Source organism: Oratosquilla oratoria, chromosome 13 (genome assembly GCF_046742065.1).
Source record: "Oratosquilla oratoria isolate Oo_2021 chromosome 13, ASM4674206v1, whole genome shotgun sequence".
NCBI lineage: Eukaryota > Metazoa > Arthropoda > Malacostraca > Stomatopoda > Squillidae > Oratosquilla > Oratosquilla oratoria.
The window spans coordinates 60552687-60567686 of record NC_134789.1 but is presented as its reverse complement, the minus strand read 5'-3'; the positions used below and the strand labels follow the sequence as shown (position 1 = coordinate 60567686).

At 44.9% G+C, this 15000-nt stretch overlaps 1 protein-coding gene across 3 annotated transcripts in view; it reads right to left on the bottom strand.

The window, feature by feature from the left end:
• The window catches only part of LOC143032452 (myotubularin-related protein 10-B), a 128043-nt gene that overhangs the window by 58864 nt on the left and 54179 nt on the right, over positions 1 to 15000 (bottom strand). The window lies entirely within an intron of this gene.

The window sequence follows — 15000 nt, the reverse complement described above, 5'->3', positions numbered from 1 at the left end:
GTGTGTGTGCGTGTATGTGTGTGCGTGTATGCTTATGCGTGTATGTGTGCTTAGGCGCGTGTATGTGTGTGTGTGTGTGTGTCTGTATGCTTATATGTGTGTGCTTATGCGTGTATGTGTGTGTGCGTGTATGTGTGTGCGTGTGTGTGCGCGTGTATGTGTGTGCGCGCGTTTGTGTGTGTGCGTGTATGTGTGTGCGTGTATGTGTGTGCGTATGTGCGCGCATTGGTATTGGTGTGTGTGTGTGTGTGTGTGTGTGTGTGTGTGTGTGTGTGTGTGTGTGTGTGTGTGTGTGTGTGTGTGTGTGTGTGTGTGTGTTGAGACGTTCTAAGTTGACAGGATTGTCAACCAGATAGGTATTTTACAAATGACACATTATGTGTGGTCACACACACATACAAGCATATTATATATACACTTATGTATGTGTGAGGGTTAAAAAATTTCAACCAAGTGAAATGGGTGGGAGCGCGAAAGATGAAATCCTTAATTATATATGTAGACAGATGGATACATAGAGGCCTAAAGATAGATAGAGAGCGAGAGATACTATTCTTCACAGTCCCCCCGATGACCTCTAAACATTCTTGCATTCGTATCTTCTAACGTCCACTAAAATATGCCCTAGTAGTGAAATCGAAACACACACTTGCTGTGATTCTAATTCTACTGTGCGCTGAACCACTCAGTTTTCACGATTTCTTCCCTACCCCACGTTCCCAAAACTCAACCTAGACTTCTCCCACCTTTCCAAAATCCATTTCCAAAGTCCGTATCCTAACTGGTCCGTTTCGCTATAACCCTTTCAATAAGCACTCAGTCTTAAACTGGTGCACATTGTTCACGTTGAAGCATAAGTAGGACTATGTCTTTTCATACAAGTCTGCCCTGGCAAAGAGGGTGAGGTGAGCCTGTGGACAAGACTGAGAGCAACCCTAACCAATGGGGCAGGCAGTGCGGCGGGCAGGCTCGTCCAAGTCTGCATGGGCGACGGAGGTCAGTATGTGGCGGAAACGGTGAGGAGATAGCGGCCCACTAATCACAAACAAATCGGACACGTGTGTGCCTAGGTCTACACCAGTGGTTCTCAATCTTTTTCTTTTTTGGCCATGCCCCACCCAATCTCCTTTAAAGTCCTGATGTCCCCCCATGTGGTGATATACAATTCTTATCATTTGAAAAACAAACTCCTCTTCAGCTGAAAAAGCATAAAACCTTGGTTTAAAACACTTCAATAAGAACAAGGCATCAATGAAAAAAAAATTAATATAATAAAAAGAAATGGCCCAGATTTCCTCAGTTGCCTTCAATTGCCCCCGTTAAAAATCATATTACCCACCTGAAAAAGCGAATTGCCCACCAGTGAGAAGCACTGGTTTACATCAATTCAAAGACCCTATTTTTAAACTTTTCGCCAACCTTGGCGATTGCTTAGTACCAATGGGACGTTGGTTTTGATCCGGTTTTCTACTTGAGATGATCTGACCCACAGAAATACATATGTAATATTTCGTTAATTTCCAAAAATACAGCTAATGAAGGTAGTATAATTCTATTTTCTAAATGTAGAAAGCGTTTGCCAGAACTGGTGACATAATGACCTTGGAAAACACGATGTTGGATCACTGCAGGAACAACCTAGGATTGACTACATTCTAGGGGCAGCCTGCGAACTAGAAAACCTACACTAGACGGAGACCTCCCAAAGAAAAAATATAATAAGCCATTTATGCTTCCATACGGGACAATTTCATTCACCTCTGATTTTTCAGACACACTGCAAGGCCAGTAACATTTTCAGCTGACGTGAGCAGCGTGTGATGTACATATATATACATGCATATAACAAAAGGGAGGTGGCTGTTTATTTCAGCTCCTTTTGGATGAAGGGTCATCCCTGTCCGTCGCTCACTGCTGCCGAGAGGTATTACATCCGTTCCAAGATTATCATTATTATCTTTTATACATCCTCCGTATCGTGATTGCCCTAAGCTGCACGACCTGGGGTTCGAGTCCCGTACGCAGAGCTATTTACTTATATTTCCGAAACAAATCCACAGAGTTGTCGGGTGGTTCTACTATATGAACTCGATGAATTAAGTGACTATGATAACTACCCACCACCGGGACAACCTCGGGGGATACTGGAGTCGTTCCAAGTTCCCCTTCTTGTATATCTTCTGTGGCGTAGTTGGTAGCGTCCTGGCCTCATGCCACATGTCATACGGCCAAGGGTTCGAGTCCCATCGGATAAAAGCTGTCTGATGATAAACATACTATTTTTTAAATGGACTTACTGTCCATGCAACTTGATTGTTTTTACTGTATAAAATGTATGAAATTGGGCATGCTAAAATATTTCTGTAACAATATCAGTGGTGTTCAAAACCTATAGTCGATTTTTACTGTACATTATGCACATACGAGTATACTTGCATGCTGGGTTTCAAATCAACTCTCCACCTGTGTAGCTCAATTTCAGTCGGTAAATAAAATTAGTAGTGCTGACATATTTCAATCGGAAAACTCCACGAGCTAATGCATAAACTAATGGCCAACACTCACGCGATTTTAATATGTTACCCCTGCCCATCTGAACCGTCTCAAATGTTTTAGGACTGTTTTCTTTTCACACTCCCGTCCCATCTCGAAATTTCGGCGACGCCTCAATCGTTTTTGCCCAAAACTGACGAAATGCACGATGCCCCGTGGTGTATCCCCATGGATTGTTCATGAATACGCCCGAAGGACGAAGGACTGGCTCATCGCAAACATTGCCAGGCACAACGGGAACGTCCCGGTGCGCCAGAAGTTTCTCGAATATTTTGGCCTTGATTCATGCAATCCGTACGATGTTCCGGTTGCTATGGTTACACAGCTTTATAACCACTTAATCCCTTTTCTCTGCGTATTGTGACTTTAGTCCAGCTATCGCTAGACGATTTTTTTTTATTTATTAATTTAAAGGCAATTCGCCTTCGCAGCAAGCGAATGGTGGCAAACACATCCCGAGCTTCCGACAGGTGTGGAAAATATTTTTGTGAAACATTTGGATATACTGATATGTAAATGGAAATATAGATATGACACAGTACTTGAAAATAGCCTCGGAAGTCTTAGGATAATTCGGGTGTGGAAGTGGATTCTTTTTTACGGCGACTTCCACACCCGAATCCACTACTTCGGCAGATTCGATACCGACCTGGGACACACCTACTAAGTATTTCAGCGGCTTTGACCCATCGTTTTTCGCTCATATTTCCGAAATAACCATTCACATCAGTATGATATATTAGCACAGCCTAATTCACACCCTGCGCTAATTTTTGACGTTATAGTGCATTCACAAGTGTATTTAATTACGGCGTTTACTCTTGATATTTAGTGTGTCGTAGCCGACACCCGTGAAGTAAATCGAACAGGTGAAGTCGTGACGTCATCACAAACTACCTCGTGTATCCCAACTTCACTTGTTCGATTTACTTCACGGGTGTCGGCTACGACACACATAATATCAAGAGTAAACACCGTAATGAAATACACTTGTGAATGCACTACAACGTAAAAAATTAGCGCAGGATGTAAATTAGCCCGTGCTAATATACCATGCTGATGTGAATGATTATTTCGGAAATATGAGCGAAAAACGATGGGTCAAAGCCGCTGAAATACTTAGTAGGGCGGAATAGACACCAAGCGACCAGAGGTGGAGCGTCCGCTGCTGAGCCTGGAAGCGCCTCCGCCCTCAGGGTTCCAGGCGTCGCGGCGTGTGGCAGGGCGGGGCTGCTGGATCCAAAAACCAGCTGTTTCTCCGTCACCGAACCACGTCCTCCCTGCATCTGGTGGTGATCTCAGTGCTAGGTGGTGTCTCTAACAGGACTCGCCTGCCGATCATACAACTGGAGTCTCAGGTTTTCCCAAGTCCTCTCCAGGTACGGCGAAGAAGTGCTACAACAGCAAGACGGCCCAGACGTCATCCCTCAAGATCTTCGGATGACACAAGGAAGACTCGCATTTCCTTCCCAAGAAAAACAACTCTTTATGGAATCGAAAGGTTTCCTCCCCGGCTGAAGAACATCGGCTGGCGTCAGCCCCGGACGGATGTAAAAGGCGAAGCCATTCGCGCAATGGTCGATCTTTCAGTAGAGATGATTTTTTTCCTTTCTCTCTCTCTCTTACTCTCACTCCTCTTCTCTCTAGAACTTGGTTCTTAACCTGGGGCACCTGTACCCCCGAAGAGGTACGAAACCTTAAACCTGGGGGTACAAGACATGACAGCCAGTGCAAAGGTACTGTATATTTACCATGAGAAAGCATAATGTGCATTCATTGTATCCTACTAACTGACATTTTCAATTTCAAATAAAAAAAAAAGTACCTTTGTTCTGTAATGGAATATATCTGATAATTCCTCAGCAAGGTCTGCATCACTAATCCTTTTCATATGTTTGCATTGTATTTATGCTGGATGGGGTACGAGAAACTTTTCTGAGATATCAAGGGGCACGGGCACTAAGAAAGGTGGTGAAATACAAATTGATGTAGCTAGACATTTTTCCTGATGGTAATCTAGCAAGGTCTGACCATAAAAGCATGGGAGTATAGTTACCTACAATTGGGTTGATTTTCATCAACTCACTGAATCAATCCATGAGGATATTCATCATTATTATTACTTACGAAAATGAGGTTGTTTGTTCTGGCCCAAGTAACCATTAAATTTTTGTGATGATCCGGAGAGAAACGCTGGTTATCCCCTCTGGACCTTATCCGGGGGAATCTCAGCCAAACTCAATCGAGGTCTTACGCAGCTTTGTGACTTCAAGTCACGTGGCCAGTTACTCGTGACGTCAGAGGAAACCCGAGGAGGCTCGGACCGAATCGCCGGCGACAGCAAGGAACCGAGTGAATTAAGTTTGGTCGGTTTCCGCTTTCATTCAGGTGAGAGGGAGCCCTTTCCGCAGTGGCAATTCTAATGGGATTGTTTACTTCTTTGCTTATCATTTATCAATTTATCAACTTTAACCCATTAAACTCCGATGACAAGATTCTTGTCAGTTGGTCAAATAAAACAAAAAATCATAACACAAAAATGTTTGATCAAACACTAGAAAAATATGACGTCAGTCCTTGCTTCGTGCGAGGACTGACGTCATATTTTTCTGGTGTTTGATCAAACATTTTTGTTATGATTTTTTGTTTTATTTGACCAAACGACAAGAATCTTGTCATCGGAGTTTAATGGGTTAACCTTCAATTCGCCCCTTCATTTTAAGACACCTTTTAGGGATTTCGTTCTAACATCTGAATCACTACAACAAATTTCAGTCATGCAGGAGTGAGGACCAACAGAATTTTGGTTTATGATGACGTCAAGATTCAGAACAATTCATATGTGAATAAATACATAAAAACAAAACAAAAACAAGAAAAACAAAAGAACAAACGAGCAAAACAAAACCACCAATTAGGAAAACAAAATGACCAACTCATAAGCGAAATTTACAATTTAGCAAAACAATTACCATTCGGCATAAAAATCTCCAATTAACGAAACGAAATGACCTTTTAGGAAAAGAAAATTACCACAAATTTCATTCATCCATGTTGCGGGACGGAGGGGGGGAGGGGGTGGCCACCGTCCTGAAAGGGTAACTTAACCCGTTTTTATCCTTTAAGGGTTAAGTATCCTAAGGGGGACACTTAACGACTTTATTCAGTTTTAAAAGCATAAGCACTAACAATCGCTCATTACTGATCACAAAGCTTAACCGAAGACGAATAACCTCTTTTGTACAATGCTGAAGCATAAATCGCAAGGAGACATAGATAAAATCCTGGTGTATTCTTGGATGGGGTCTATATGAAAACAAACACTGAACAGCTGAGTGTCATTGAAGTACCCGGAGCACACATGTGAACATTTGCGCCCTAATTAATCACATTTATGCAATTCACGGTTGCGTGATGGGACCAGCAGGGCTGAAAAAAACACAGATTGGCATTAAAGTCGCCAAAACTATGTAAGCATGTAAGTATCACTTCTGAAGTGTAAACTATGAGTAAAGACTACAGGTTTCTCGGTCAACCTGTGAGTGCCCCCCACTGCTCTTCAAAGCAATGTTGTTCTCGCACCATACGACCTCAAATGGCTCCAAATGAACGAGGGAGACTCGGGCCCATACACGGTGATTACAACACCTCGACGCTTTCATACAAAAGCGACTCGCTGTTGCGGTTTTCCTTCTCTTCAGTGGTGCTGTAGAGAGGCTCAGGCTGACATAAAACCCGATGAGGTAAGACTATTGACCTCTGAAGCCGGGTTCGGGAGAGACTCGTTCCTGCTGAAGTCATCATGACGCCGCGTTTAAACCGTCAACGGCAAACTATTTCCGTCGCCAACGGACCCCGGAGCAGTTCCCACTCTGTTGTCACTCCCATGGCCCTGGATACCTTGATGGCCGAACATCCTACCGACATTGTGATCGATATTATCTTTTATTTATCTATTTTTTTCGTTTTTTTTTTTTTTTTTTTTAATTAACGCCTTTACTGGACTAGGTATCCAACGCATCTAACCGTTACGGCAGTGAAGCTGAGCCTACAACGTTGCTGTCAGCAGCTGTCAGCAGAGAGGGAAGCTGTGCTACCATCACCATTAAGCTAAACGGAACAGACGATGTGGGAAGACCGCAAACACTACAAATTGTTCACCGGACAATACCCCCAACGGACAAAACCCCAATCAGAGAATAGGTTAAGTTAGGTTAGGTAAGGTTATGTCCAACCCACCCCAATTTTCTTATTGGATTTTTGTCTGCTATGCAGATGGGGGTTTTGTCATGTGTTCCCCTCGCTCACCTCAACTGTCAGAGAAGGGAAAGAAAAAAAAAAGAGAGAGAGAGAGAGAGAGAGAGAGAGAGAGAGAGAGAGAGAGAGAGAGAGAGAGAGAATGAGGACGCACACTTCCACGTCAAGGAATTCAATGTTCAACAGGGAAAGGAGAACTGTTATAATTTCATATAAAAAAAAACAGGATTCATCGATATCAATTTAATTTACTAGATCTCAATCTAGGCCTGAGCTAATTCGTGATGTCTGCCGCCTTTCCAATGGTCCAGATTCATCATTAACTCCTATTCCCTTAATTGGTCTATTTTTTTTTTCTTTTCTTTTCTTTTTCACTTTATCCGACGGATGACGTGAAAACCAGAATTTATAGTTTTCACAAGACACCCTATTGGTAAAAAATAACTGGAGAATTACTTCAATTCAAGATTGCCGTGATAATGGAGTCTATCGGTGGCATTCTAAACAAAAATTCTTTCCTTATATAAATCTTTGCTTATATAAATCTTATATAAATCCTTGGAAGGGAAAGATTTTTTTTAAGAATACCACCGTTAGGCTCCACGTGGACGACAACTCATGGCGGAGACAGAAACAGACAGAAACGACGAACCACGGACAGAACGCCGCAAGATGACCGCCACGCCGACATTACCTCTTTCTATTGGGCAACCGTGGCCATCAATACCTGCCACCTGCCCCATCTATGCATGTACATTTTTCGTGTTGGGAAACACTTTCTTGGAGATTGTAAATACACAACCCAGACACCCCAGAAGCCTACAGACGAGGTAAGACATAGAGTGGAGGGTATAGGTCTACCCCAAATGAGCAAAGAACAAGCAAAGATTTATCTATGAATAAGAAATCAATGAACGCTCTCCGCAACATCCCAGCAAGATCAGCCGCATAGAGAAATTGATTAAATCTATGTTTAGCATCGACCTTCTTTACGGAGCAGAACTCTCAGGGCCATTTATTTCATATTTTCCTTATTATCTTTACGCTGTTCTTCGCGATACGCAGACAAAATTATATGAATCAAACCATTCGCTGCGCGCGCGCGCGCGCGCGCGCGTGTGTGTGTGTGTGTGTGTGTGTGTGTGTGTGTGTGTGTGTGTGTGTGTTCGTGTGTGTGCATAGCTGCTGCGAGATCCAGGTCTATCGGTCGAGCGGTGTTGTGCAACTAACTGATAAAACCAGATGCTCAGTCATGATTACTGCCTATCGTTTTCAGCAATTATTCAGCTACCAGTGCCAGATGCCTGAAATGTCCCCACAACATATGCGCGCGCGCACGCACGCACACACACACACACACACACTAACACACACACCATACAAGAATTTAAGAACTAGATGTTGAGAGATACAAAGACGCACTACGAGCATAGCTCCCTTCCCGTATAATACAACTAGGTAAATACGACTATACCCGTTGCACTGAGAACTGGCCGTTAGGGCGGAGCACTGGGAGTTCCCCTGTGGTGCCACATCTAATTATTTCATAATTTTATTTTATTCTATAATTCTATTTTATGATTTTATAATGTTGCCACATATGATTATATTATAATTTTTGTCACACACCACCACTGAGGTAAAAATCAAAGCAATGTTTTCTATACAAAGGTTTCGTTTCTTCGAGTCTAGACATGGCATATGGAAAAGAGAGAGCGACGTTGCCGCTACATCTAATCTCTGGCCCCGCCCCCCTCACACTGCATTCAGAAAACATTGCATCCACACGCACGTTCTCGCCATGGATGCCCATGTGTGGCAACACCGGGAAATCTCCTAGCCCCGCCTTATCGGTCATTTCTCCTTGCGCTGACTATAGGTAAACACACACACAAACACCACCGCGTTGCTACTCTGCTTTCGTAATGGAAGGGACCTATCTAATTTATTTTGGCTAATGCTGGCGCCACGTTATCCAATTAATTTCCGTGGCACCTCCTCCTCGCCTCTATTAACCTCTTCCTCTCCGGGTGACACGTATCAAAGATACAAAGGCTTACAAAGGAGCATGCCGACACGAGACCTTTTGGTTCATAACTAAGTCGGATGCGAAAAAAAATTATAATAATAATTGATAAATAAATAAAACTTATAACATAAATAAAAAATAAATGCATAGGTATAGTTAAATAATAATAAACACGAAAATGGTAAATCATAATAATAAATGAAAATCAAGCAAATAATAATTAACAAACATACAAATAATAAAGAATAAATGGCAGTCATTACATCTTGCTTAGGTGTTTATCTAAACGAATATTAAAGCTTCGAACTGAACTACATTGCACTGCCTCTGCAGGAAGTTTATTCCATTCATTAACTACACGGTTGGCGAGGTTGTTTCTATCCACTTCCAAATATCTTTCAATTCTGGCTGACGCCATGCTAATTCAAAAAGAAACAGTTCACTCATCATACAATACTTCTCCAATACAAGAAAACACGTTTCCATGTAGAGTAAATACAGTGTATGGAAAATCATACCAAATACTCGGCAGCAGCTGAAAAAGTTATATTCGCGAAGCGGATTTTGCAGCCGACTCTATCTCGACGTAACCAGATTTTAGTTCGACATGCAAACGCCAGAACAAAGGAGGGAAGGGAGAGGTGGACGCGAGAGCAGACGAAAGAGTGGACGGGGTTAGGGTGGGTGGATGAGTGGAGGGGTGGATTGATAGAGAGTGAGAGTGGAGTTAAGGCGAAGCGACTTTGGAGAATCGAAGGGATCACCTGAAGAAATGTCACCTCAGAACGCCCACATGAAGAATCGTCACTCCATGAAATCCCACCTGAAGTATTGTCACCCCAGAACGCCCACATAAAGAATCGTCACCCCAGAACGCCCACATGAAGAGTCGTCACCCCATGATATCCCACCTGAAGAATTCACCCCCAGAATGCCCACATGAAGAATCATCACTCCATGAGATCCCACCTGAAGAATTTTCACCCCAGAACGCCCTCATGAAGAATCGTCACCCCATGAGATCCCACCTGAAGAATTGTCACCCCAGAACGCCGAATATCAACAGTGTAATAAGGATTAGGTTAGGTTGTAGGAAAGAGGTCCAAACGCAGAGTATGGAATCCAATATACTCTGCGTTTGGCCTCTTTCCTACAGTGCTGTTGCAGTCGTTGCTGCTTTTACTCATAAGGTTAGGTTAGGTGGAATAGGGATTATGCTTATTGTCATCAACTTAAACAACCAAAAATTCGTAAACCTAGGATGTCCCTCATGAAGAACTGTCACCCTAGGATAATCCACGTGAAGAATTGTCACCCTAGGATAGTCCACATGAAGAATTCTCACCTTAGGATAGTCCACATGAAGAATTGATACCCAAGGATAGTCCACATGAAGAAATGTCTCCCTAGGATAGTCCACATGAAGAAATGTCTCCTAGGATAGCCCACATGGAAAATTGTCACCCTAGGATACCTCACATGGAGAATTGTCACCCTAGGATAGCCCACATGAAGAATCGTCACCCTGTTGAAGTGATCGAAGACCAAGAGTATGTACTCGTAAAGGTTGAGAGTTAAGGCCAGAAGACGATCGGTGCTGCCAGTGTGTGTGAGTGAGTGAGTGAGTGAGTGAGTCTGTGTGTGTGTGTGTGTGTGTGTGTGTGTGTGTGTGTGTGTGTGTGTGTGTGTGTGTGTGTGTGTGTGTGTGTGTGTGTGTGTGTGTGTGTGTGTGTGTGTGTGTGTGTGTGTGTGTGTGTCGCGCGCGCGGGGGGGGGGAGGAGTTGGGGGGGGGTAGTGCAGCACCAGGTATCGGCGGAGAAGGACGAGGGATGGTGGTGTAAGAAAGGCAACCGCGAACGAGCTGGGACCGGAAGAAACGATGAAGAGAAGATGAGAGTGCATGGGGAGAAGGCTCGGGGAAGGGCAAGTGGAATTCGTGCGAGCTGGGATGTGGGGAGAAATGGGAGGACATGAAAGGCATCATATGAAAGGAACAACTAACCCCTTCCCTTTGAAAGGTCCCTTTACAGATATTCTAGCTGCCGTCGGGCGATTTTATTCAGCCGAGGGGAGAAGGAACGGGGGGGGGGGGGTCGAAGACTCTCATTGTGGCGCCGACGCCGGAGAGGCAATTGAACTTTGGCGCCGCAATTGGGATTCACACCAAACTGAAGCACAAAATACAAATAACACATAAACCAGATGAACAAGTTGCAAGCTTAAGGATAACAAGGATGTTTAGTTATGGAATATTTAAGATATGTAGTAAAAATCAAACGTACGTAGAACAACATTAGATACAATTTAACTAGCTACGGAATCGAAATTTGAAGTACATGTAGCATTTATTTCAAGTATAGAAAATATTATCTTTCGGATTTCCTCTCCCCCCCCCCTCAATTACCACCACCAACACCATTGTCACCACCACCACCACCATTCCACCACTACCACCACCAACATCCGCCGCTTCCTTTGCTGGGAGATACAATCTCCATCCTCCTCCTCCTAGACCTCATCTCCCTCCTCCTACTACTCTTCCTCCTCCTCGGCCTCCTCTCCCTCCTCAGACTCATCTCCCTCCTCCTCGGACTCATCTCCCTCCTCGGCCTCCTCAGCCTCCTCAGACTCATCTCCCTCCTCATCTTCCTCCTCCTCGGACACATCTCCCTCCTCGGCCTCCCCTCCCTCCTCCTCCTCGGACTCATCTCCCTCCTCCTCGGACTCACCTCCCTCCTCCTCGGATTCACCTCCCTCCTCCTCGGCCTTGTCTTCCTCATCGGCCCCTTCTTCCCCCTCCTCCTCTTCCTCCTCCTCGGCCCCTTCTCCCTCTTCCTTCTCGGCCTCCTCTCCCTCTTCCTTCTCGGCCTCCTATCCCTCTTCCTTCTCGGCCTCCTATCCCTCCTCCTAGGCCTCATATCCCTCCTCCTCCTCCTCTTTCCTCCTCCTCGGCCTCCTCTCCCTCTCCCTCCTCCTGCTCGTCGTCCTCCTCCAGACAGGCTGGGTCACTCGACCAGCAAGAGCGAGTATAACATTGCAGTCGTCCTCGAAGCAGGATTGTGGCTGAAGGGGCTCCTTCCTCCCAAAGCTCCCCGAGAGGGGAAGGAAATAACGGTGGGCGGGGGGGGAGGGAGAAAGATGCAAATGTATACGATAGAGAGAAAAAGACTGTGAGGGGATGGAAAGGGAGAGAGAAAGAAGAAGAAAGGAGAGACAGAAAAAGGGGAAAGGAAGAAGGGGAAGGGAAGGGAAGGGTAGGGAAGGGAAGGGAAGGGAAGGGGAAGGGAAGGGGAAGGAAAGAAGATAAGGGGAAAGGAGTAGGGCAAGGGGAAAGGGAAGGAGGGAAGAAAGAGGATATGAAATGGGGAGAAGAAAAGGGAGGGGAAAAGGGGAGGGAAGAAGCGGGAGGGGGGAAGGTTATGACATAAGAATGACAACAAGAGAGATGGAGGTGTGGTCTCGTCGGGCGGTACAGGGGAAAGGGTACGGGAGACAGACAGACAGACAGACAGAAAAACACACACACACACACACAGAGAGAGAGAGAGAGAGAGAGAGAGAGAGAGAGAGAGAGAGAGAGAGCGGCAGGACGGTGGAGAAACAGACAACTAACGCCTGTGGCTTCTGAAGGGACGTTACTTTTGGTTGACTGAAATCACCTGACGGCGGACAGAAACAACCCTTTGGGCGCCTTCAACCTCAGGTATTATGCGAAGGATGTTTCTCCCACCTGATAAAATCGCTTGGTGCTCGCGGCAGCATACTGTAGCAAATGCTAATCACGAACACAAAATGCCAATTTACATCTTACATTTGGCGTGTTCCCCAGAAGAAAAGAAGGACCTGGATCCGTGGAAAGGAATGATAAAGGGAGAGAGGACGGGTGGGATATGAGAGAAGGAGCGAGCACCTTGGCAGTGACATCTTGTGTATTTTTAGCTCTCATCTCATGGAAGGACGACCTCGTGCCAACAACAGGGGGTTCGGGTGATCTCAACTCATACATCCACTGCAGTGGTGGTGCCTGCCTGGCTGGCGCCACAATTAACGTGGTCCTGCCTGGCACCACAAACAACGTGGTCCTGCCTGGCGTCACAAACAACTTGGTCCTTGCTGGCGCCACAAACAACTTGGTCCCGCCTGGCGCCATAAGCAATTTGGTCCTGCCTGGCACCACAAATAACGTGGTCCTGCCTGGCGCCACAAACAACTTGGTCTTGGCTGGCGCCGCCCGGTGCCGTTCAGCCCCAAGAAGCAGCAGCAGGGCCCCGTGACTCAGGGAGTTGGAAGGTCTTCTCGGAGTCACAAGCAATGATAAGGGATCAGACAAATAAAGGGGAATAAGGAGGGGGGGAAGAAGGAGGGGAGGAAGAAGGAGGGGAGGAAGGAGGAGGGGAGTAAGGAGGAGGGGAGGAAGGAGGAGGGGAGGAGGAGGAGGGAGAGATCTAGAGTTGGTTTCAGTTCGCGTGCAAGGGGGAGCCAGGGCACACTCTGACTCAGCTCGCCTTGGTTAATGTGTCCAACGACACCCCATCCCCACCCCGGCCCCCCTTCCTCCCTCCCTCCCTCCCTACCTCCTCCCATCCTCTCTAACGACCTCCACCCTCTCTTTAACCTCATCGCTATTGTGACGTCACCCGCCTATTCTGTTCTTCTAACAAACGGTCCTATTCACCTACGAGGGCATTCTGGGATCGTAAGGGTACAGCTAAGGACTGTTCTGTACACGGCACTTAGGTGCTGAAAATACCCTACAGAACACTGGTTACACATCTTGTAAAGTCAATATCTTTGGGACTTCAGTTAAACCCTAAGGAGCAGGGTCACCCAGCATTTTTATTATTATTATTATTATTATTATTATTATTATTATTACTATTATTATTATTATTATTATTATTATTACTATTATTATTTTTTTTTTCTGATCTCCACTCAAAAATGGATGGTGATCATTTCTAATTTCTTCTAGCTTTCCTAACATCTCTTTACCACATCTGTAATTACACCTCTTCAGCGCGATTTTGTCCCCATGGATAGAACCGCTGGTTACCAACGTCATCACACACACGGGTGTCTCTCATCTTTCTGAAATGCTCAAGACGCTCCACCCGACGACTTGAAGACCTACAACACGATACACGACAACTGAAATTGGTTAACTGACGGGCAGATGCATTATTTCCAATATCAACAGACTGATAACATACCTATTCTTATGCCCATTCGCAAGGCACAGATTTCTAAAACTAAGTTCTGGGGAAGCCAGCCACGCCGCTTGATACAGTTTAAGTGAGGAAAGGTCTTTCTGTCAGGAGTCCATCACATTCTGGGTCTTTACTCATGCATGATAAGCGATCAAATAGCTTTCGCCCCTCGTCAATGGCGTTCCAGGGAACGAATTCCAAACGCAGCAAAGTCTCCTTCTCGCTGGCTCAGCTTGAGAAGCTACACGTGCCAAGAGTTGCGGTCGATCTGGGCTTTTCTCTCTCTCTCTCTCTCTCTCTCTCTCTCTCTCTCTCTCTCTCTCTCTCTCTCTCTCTCTCTCTCTCTCTCTCTCTCTCTCTCTCTCTCTCTCTCAACTGCCGGCATATTACGACCTATCTCTGGTCGGCGCGCGAGAGCGTTCGGTTACTAAAGTCACGAAAGGTAGTGCATCTAGACTGTTCCACCACAGCCTGTGGTATTTCAATAATTGTAATCACCAATAAAATTAACAAATAAGAATAATAAATGCATTATAGATGTATTATATATATATATGTATATATATATATATATATATATATATAGATGGTGGAAAAAGAAGTCACAGGTCTAGTTCCGAGTTTTTGAGTTTATTCCTGACCGGTTTCGCTCTATGCGTCTTAAGTGGAATGTTCTATGCTTCTTCAGAGGAATTCCTCTGAAGAAGAACAGAGCGAAATCGGTCAGGAATAAACTCAAAAACTCGGAACTAGACCCGTGACTTCTTTTTCCACCTTCATCAACTTGTCACAATGTCCCAGCATATATATATATATATATATATATTATATATATATATTAATAAAATAGTAGCCTCTGTCTATTCACGAACTTCTAGGGTTTTGGAGATAGACCCCCATAACCATATTTATTCTGATACCCTATCCCTCCAGGTACTTGGATAACTATATTTC